The 7,996-nt window shown below is 32.8% G+C and overlaps 1 long non-coding RNA gene across 1 annotated transcript; it reads right to left on the reverse strand.

Annotated features, from left to right (window-relative positions):
• Window positions 1-270: 270 nt before the first annotated feature.
• LOC128203383 (uncharacterized) lies at window positions 271-4,357 on the reverse strand. Its single transcript, XR_008255935.1, has 4 exons — window positions 4,232-4,357; window positions 1,851-1,920; window positions 1,124-1,150; window positions 271-748 (listed from the first exon to the last, which is right to left on the reverse strand). It is a non-coding gene; the product is annotated as an uncharacterized LOC128203383 (long non-coding RNA).
• Window positions 4,358-7,996: the final 3,639 nt, after the last annotated feature.

Genomic DNA, 7,996 nt, shown 5'->3' on the forward strand with positions numbered 1-7,996 from the left:
AATGGCGGTCATTCGGAAAGACACTAGTTAACCGCTCGAACAAATGATCATGTTTACACATTTACTGGCGGGCTGCATTATAAAGAATCCTAGGAGCGATTTCGTTCCTAGTAAAGATTTTCGATAGTGCATTGCTGCAGTTGAAAATGAAACTGGTCGTATGATTCTTAATAAAAACAGCCCCCTCCCAAGAATAAAGATTAATAAGCTGATGTGATTATAAAAATAATATAGCGAAGGGCCTCTAAGAAACATAACACAAGAAAGAGCAAATTTATAAACACTTTATTGGTATAATGTTGACATTCAGAAAAACAAGTCCTTGTTTTCGTCATGTTATGCACAACAAATTATACTTATGATAACAAATAATTAAATAATGCAAACAAAAACAAGACGTAGCAGCGTAAAACAAACGTCTCACAAAAGTGGGTAAAAGTGGAGTATAACGGTCCATGCATATTAGGTAAGGCACTACTTATATCTTACAAGGCAGTAAAGAGAGTTGTTCCATCGAATTATAATTAAGCTTTTAAACAATCACTCGAAAAAACACACAAGGAAAGCGAGGTGCTTCTGTAAGCTTTGTCCATTATCGGTCCGAGATGACAAGGGAAAGGAATAGCACCACTCCTACTGCTGTCATCTTTTTAGATAAGGTATGCCTGTAGAATGGCTAGGAGGGTTGCCAACACGAACAAAACTGGTGTCAGTGGCGTTGCGGATGTCCCATTGTTCCCTCCGGGTGCTTAAATACATGAAAGGTCATTTTAGAAAAATAAAGAGCGTCAAAAGTATAAATGTTTTTAATTGGTTGTGTGGTATACATTGATAATTTTGAGCGCTAAAAATATACATTTACATATTGATTTGTGTTTTAAATAGGTGCTTAAAAGTTTTTAATTGCTATTGAATTTGATTTTCCAAATGTGTATGTATTTTGTTGGATGCGAAAACGTATAAACTTTTGAAATGTTTTTTCCATTTTTATCATTATGATCAGTCATGTATACTTTGCCATGCTTAGTATGTGAACAGTTTAATTCGAAAGACACAGTGCAACCATTTAACTTCATCATTATTTTGCTAATTATTAAGAATGATAACAAAAGAAAATTCTTACCAGGAGTGGTCGAGTTGCTGTTAGTATCTGCAAAGAAGAAAAAATAATGTTTATCAATTTATTACTGATGTCATATTGAGAACATTAATATATATACATATAGTTTTCCAATATAATTAGTAAACGTTAGTTGAAAACGTTTCACAAATAATTTTATTGGATCGCATATATTTATTTTGTTGATGAACTTTATAGAAACAAAATATCAGTTTATCGTTTTAAAGTTGCTCTTAGTTAAGAACCACTACAAATCAAAATTAAAGGGATTAGACACCAGATGGTCCTAAACTCGGCAAATAAAGTATTTCCTCAAAACTAGCCTAGAATTATCAATGCAAGCAAGTAGGAGGCCGATAATTAATCGTTGTACACGATTAAAATTATAAATGCACCAATCATGCTGTTTCCCCGTTAAACATCAGCGCATAATGGTTTCCGAGTTTAAATAATACTGTTTATGAATACAGATAAATCTACTGACGCTATTTTTGAACTTTATGGGATTTAGGTGGTAGACAACCCCAGTGAATATGGAATTGGAAAATGCGCAAAAACTGAGAAAGATTTATATGTCGCAAGCTTTGTAATACATTAGTAAGTAATATTCAATTCATTGCACATAACGATGTCAATTTGATCTACGTTTTTTACAATTTTCCTATTTTGCAATTTTATGATCTGGTGTCTAGTCTAAGATATAGAGTGTGTAAATAGTTCAATTACTTACTATTCTGCGATGCAACTGTCCCAAGCAACAAAACAGCAACAACCAAACAGCAAACCAGGAACTGCTTCATCTGTTGTGGATAAATAAAATTTCATAAAAAAGTAATATTTTAATAGTTTGTGCATTTGTAAAACCATATTTTCAATTTATTTGGCCAATGCATATGCGTGAGTTGAATATCGGATTTGACATGTGGAGTATTGAATAGTGCACTCGGATTTTAATTGCGTCTTATTTATTAGTATAGCGCACTGCATAGGAAAGCAGTGTAAATGAAAGGTGTTATACTGTAGTGTATACCCTTGTTTTTTTTAACATGAGCATGTCCACATGTTCATTTCCTTTAACCAGTTACTCTTTACAATAGAAAAGCAACTGTTTTAATGTTTAAAGTTAATACTGTGTTTGTACTGACTAAAAAATTAAATCAAAGGCTAAACTGATTTGTTCACTGTTAAGATGCATATTTTACGGTATACTTCTTGGAATCAAATGAATCTGTAAAACATATCATACAGAATCATTAACTGTAAAGAATCATTTCAAACAGTTCAACGTTATGACCATTATTGGGGTATGTAACTTATCTTGTATATGAACGCAAACAGTGTTACATTACTTTTCTGTTGTTTGTTTGTTGTTATGTGATTGTGGAAATGTATCTTAAAATATTATTTACATCAATGTCTACGTTATAGTTTTCATGTTTCGAAAATCATATGTGATTAAGATGGCGGAGCAAGCCAAGTGAGTCATTTTTTTCATTTGAATTTCACAAATATTATTCAACAAAGATTCTAACGGGTTAGTTTAGATGGAAAATCAAATTATGACGTCAAGTTTGTTGAGGTTTGAGATGCAATTCTTAACAATTAAGCGTGGTACTAATTAAGACCGATGGGCGATTTCATTGACTGGTAATGTAGGTAAAAATCTAAATAAAATTCGAATTTTTAGTACATCAGTGAGCACATTTAAGTGAAAATGGACTTCCATGAAAGAACATCAGTAGTACATTGTATTTATCTTGAATAAATTGTACACGGTTCATCTCTCACATTTAAATGAAATTGTTTATAGTATGTTTCGGATCAATATTGACTCATCAATTCCCATTTTGGCTAACTTTTACCAAATAAACCATGAACCATGTCAAGTCAAGTTGTTCAATAAGCACATTCAATTTTGAACATTAGTAACAGGAAAAGAACTTACTAGATGACATTTAATGATGTAGTTTGATAGAAATATGAAATAAATATGATTTCAGTTTAACAACATTTTATCGCCAAGCATGAAGTTCAAACCACACAAATACGCGGCATATAATTATTTAAACAGATTTATTAGGTCACAATATTCATTTTTTTTTATCTTTTTTGCAAAGAAAACGAGTTGCAGTATTATTTAATATTTCACCATTATCACAAAACAACAATTGTTAATTTGGTCATATTTGGACAGTCGATAGAATACCTGGGCATATGTCTAGTAGCCAGTTTTATACAAATGGGTGCAGATCTGTATATCAATGTAGGTTTCAATTCCATTAAAATTGTATAATACTAGACAATTCCAAGCAAATCTTTTTACAAATATGGACACTAAATGAAAACAAGCACCGTTTCATGTTGTTGTTTTTGTAAATTGAATGGTTGTTTTACCGTCAACTCGAGTTGACGCCAGGTATATCCATGCACTCTGTTTGATATTAATTTGGAAATTTAGGTTTAAAATTAAAAAAATCTGATTTTGAAAAACCATCCCACCATGAAAGTAGCATACATTAGATTACACTTATGCTAAATACAGTTAGTGAAATAAAAATGAAGCCGTATCTACTTTTTTAGAGCAGATCGTTGTATTAATCATAATTTAACATATACTGTTTAAATTTAAACACTTGAATAAATATTAACAAAAGTTAGAATCATAGAAAAAAAATCATAAAGGATTTTTGTCAATCCGTAAATCCCATAATCTTAAAAGTTCTTCGTTCACTGTAAGGAACCCACTTTTAACAAAATAAATGAAAAGGTAAAAGAGTTACTCCTTAACACCTATAAAGGTGATTTTGGTACACCATTTTATCTTATCCCGGTCGTTAAAACATCACTATAAAAATATAAATGATTATATTTCGAAACAGTAGAGAGTAACAAAGATTTGTTTTATTTATTTTAACAAAACTTCGTAAATGGAATATAATTTTAATATTTAAGTTAATATAATTTATCTGTTTAGATACATGAAAAGTCAATTAAATTTTGCAAATTAAAACAAACCAATATTGACGACGTACAAAATCCATCAACGCAATTTTATTAGAGTATTATTAACACAATACTTTAAATTTCAAAAAATAATTTAAACAAGAATACCATGAAGTATTTGTGTAAAAGTTTCACAACGGTGTCCCTCTGTGATCACGGCTATGAAAAGCAGTGTGGTTATATAATGCGGCTACCAAAATATCTATGGCGACCTACCCAAACAAGTGTAAACAGTACGCGCATTTCGTTATCAGCCTGACTAAAAAGGGGCTTTCATTTATCATTATCTGTTTTTACATTATAAAATGAAATTGTCAAACAATGAGAGTTTTTTGGCTTTAAACATCACGTTAGTCTGTTCAATAATATAAGTGCCTCAGAGTATACAAAGCGTTAGGGCATTTTCGCGCTCACACATTAGCATAAACATAAGAAGCAGCAAAATATTCTATCGGACGATTGACAATGACGCAAACATTTTAATGCGTTTTGAAAATGTCAGAAGTGGAGATTGCGCAAGGCTTGTACAAGTTTAGATGAACATAAAATGCTGCGTTTTTTCCTCAAGGCTTAAGAGTCGTTTAGCTTTATTGGTTGAATAATGTCTATGTTTCAGCACGATTTCCTTTCAGATCTCTCGAAAAAGTTTTTAAAGACCTTCATAAAACACACACATATGTTCAAACAAGAATTTCTTCAATTGATGGTTTGGGTATTTTTTATCTGATTCTGTTTTTGTAGCGCTTAGATCTCCGTTAGCACACTCTTCACTCTCCAAAAAAGCGAAAACATCTGAAGCTCACACACATGTGTGTTACCACCTTAAACTTTTATTTGAAATATTCTTGTGCATTTAGGTACAGTTTTTATGCCCGTTTTAAGAGCTTAAATGTTTTAATTGTCTTACTATTCAGAGATATTCTGGCGATAGTAGACTGCGATGGTGAATCAAGCCGTAGTATTTATGAATATAATGGAGCAGGTGCGTTTAAATACAAGGACAAAAATCTTTTATTATCTGAAATGCATTATTAAATTTTGGATTTGTGTTGTTGTGAATTTTGTCAATTGGTCCTTAAAGTCGAAAGGATTTGTTGACTGTCTGTTCAGATATTGAACCACTTGCCAATAGCATAACATCTTTTCGACTTTCAGGAACAAAAAAATGTACCGAGGGAGTGAATTTATCACTGTACATTACGTGCACATCGTCTTTTTTAGAAGAAACAACAACAACAACAACAACAACAACAACAACAACAATAATGCATGCTCTTAATGTTTTGCTCATAACTAAGCGCATCATTACATTCGTAGTAGCTCGACGGATTCTATGTTCAAAACAGATAATTCCAAACAAAACAGAGTGCATTTGCGCATATGATCATAATAGTGTCACCCTGTAAAATAAGAGAGAGTCTACTGGACTTATGAGACACCTTAATCGATGGACATCTCTTCTCCCGATTCTCATCTTATTTGCCGAGAGCCTGGCAGGAAAACAGCTAATAATTAATACCCATTGTTTAACTACCTGCAACCGAAGGTGTCAGAACAATCCTCTAATATTGCTCGAACCCTCGACATCCCGCTCCGAAGGCGGAAACCCTCATCACTTAGAGATGAAGTACAGTCCTGTTCAGTGCCAATCCAGAAAACGCACAGCACTATTTGTCATCAATCACTTTTGAGGTCCACAATTTAGTGGTCCGCTCTAAATATTCAAAGAAAGAGCATTGCACTTTACTAAATGCATTTTTTGAAGTTAATTTAAATAAAAAAGTGAGACATTTACTACAATAACTATGGTATTACTCTGTTAATTATCAAAACGAGGCAAACGCGTATTTAATAAGAATAATTTATTAAGAGTTAAAGTGACAAGAACGCTGATATCTTGGGGGGGGGGGAATATGTCCAGCGTTGGCACTCGAGTTCAAACTTGCGGATAAATCATTTATTCACATTTTTTTATTTTGTATTTACTAGAGGAGTTTCAGCTCAAGTTAGTTCGTTGCTTGGGTCCGTATTCATTCATTTATCTTACTTGAAAGAAAATCGGATGCATCATGAGTTTAAACAAACCCGGAAATTTAAGCTTAATGTCAACTTAAAATCAATTGTATTGGCGTCCAACGAATACTGATTGAACTGCAGGTAACAAACTTGGCTGAGCCCTGCCGTTGTGCGGTCACTGATAGATTTCTAAAATAAGCCCCACTGGGTATTTAGGGGTTAAGAATCTACTAATTCCTAGTTCCACAGTACTTTTCTTTGCTCAAGGTCACAACTTCTGTTGGTTTTACGGCATACGACAGTGCAACATATATTAAGTGGAAGTGAGCTTAAAGGGACTATACACCAGATTGGCACCAAAATTATTTTTTTTCTGTAACGAACCTCAGGATAATTATCAAATAAAATGTTTTACTCTTTGATATCATAATTGTTAAGAACAAAACTAAATGTAAAAGAAAATCGAGTCGGAGACCGGGTTCGAACCGGTGTTGCCAAAATTGTAGTCCAGTGTTGTATCAAATGTGCTACGAAGGTTTACCCTAAATACTTGCAATATTTAATCGACTAGCCAAACCCGCATAAGAATGAATTCTACTAGGTATACATGCCTAGAAATCTTTTTTTATGGAAAACTACGAAACAACTGCGAAAAAAATATATTAATTGTAAACTATGTGGTACTTCAGTTAGTTAGTTTCAATGCATTGTACACATCGATACCAAGTTTATGCCAGTTTTCGACAATTTTCTTTTTTTCCGCTATTTCTTCATACGGTGTATAGCCCCTTTAACGCCGTTGAAAACATTAATACAGGGGCGCTGTATATCAAAGTTTGATAACTGTTATGTCAAGGCGGATTGAAACAACCGGATGATTGCATTGTCGTAAGTTAACATTTCCGTTGATGAACAAACTATATCACGTCTCGGCTTGTTTAGAGATAACGAGAGATAACGAGAGTTTTAATCGACAGAGCGTTCATTCATATGGCTTTATTGGCGGCATCATTTATCTAAGCGTATAATTTAAACTTTAGGTTAATATGGTAGAAAGGAAAACGTGATGTCTTTGATTTGTTATGTTTGTTTTCAGCATTGGCTATTTTTGTTTAAAACATATATTTTGGTACTAAAGGCTCATAAAATCACTACTCATCGGGCATTACCTAACATTTAATTCATTTATCATCGGGCATTAACTAACAATTGATTCATTTATCAACGGGCATTACCTAACATTTGATTCATTTATCATCGGGCATTAACTAACAATTGATTCATTTATCATCGGGCATTACCTAACATTTGATTAAAAAGGAATCGGGCATTACGTAGCATTTGATTCAATACAAATTGCGCATTAACTTTGATTCAATACTTATCGGGTATTACCTAACATCTTATTCAATATGCATCGGGCATTACCTTGACTTCTATTCAATACCCATTTGGCATAACCTTATATTAGTGGCCAATGGATAGGGTATACAAGTTAATCTCAAACCTAACTTGATCAAACAGTTGGCTGGAATGAAACGACGCACAGTTCGGCAGTTGTATATGACCAAACCTTAAGTAGGTCACGGACGGAAACAAAGAGGGCCGACCAACAAATGTGCAAATATCCTATGGATTACCATAAATTGAGACAGATTCTATAGAATAAATTTAAATTAATTTAAGACATAATTGCTCGAACTTAATATCCTAAACCCTATACAGTAGTATTGAAACAGGCAATTCTTTACACGTTATAGTGATACTCACTGTTTTGGCACAATCTTTTACTACAAATATAATTAAATACAGGAATTATTTTTGATAAGCCTTGTATGACGGTGGTTATTGTTAAAG

The sequence above is a fragment of the Mya arenaria genome, chromosome 9, assembly GCF_026914265.1.
Source record: "Mya arenaria isolate MELC-2E11 chromosome 9, ASM2691426v1".
In the NCBI taxonomy this organism is placed as follows: Eukaryota; Metazoa; Mollusca; class Bivalvia; order Myida; family Myidae; genus Mya; species Mya arenaria.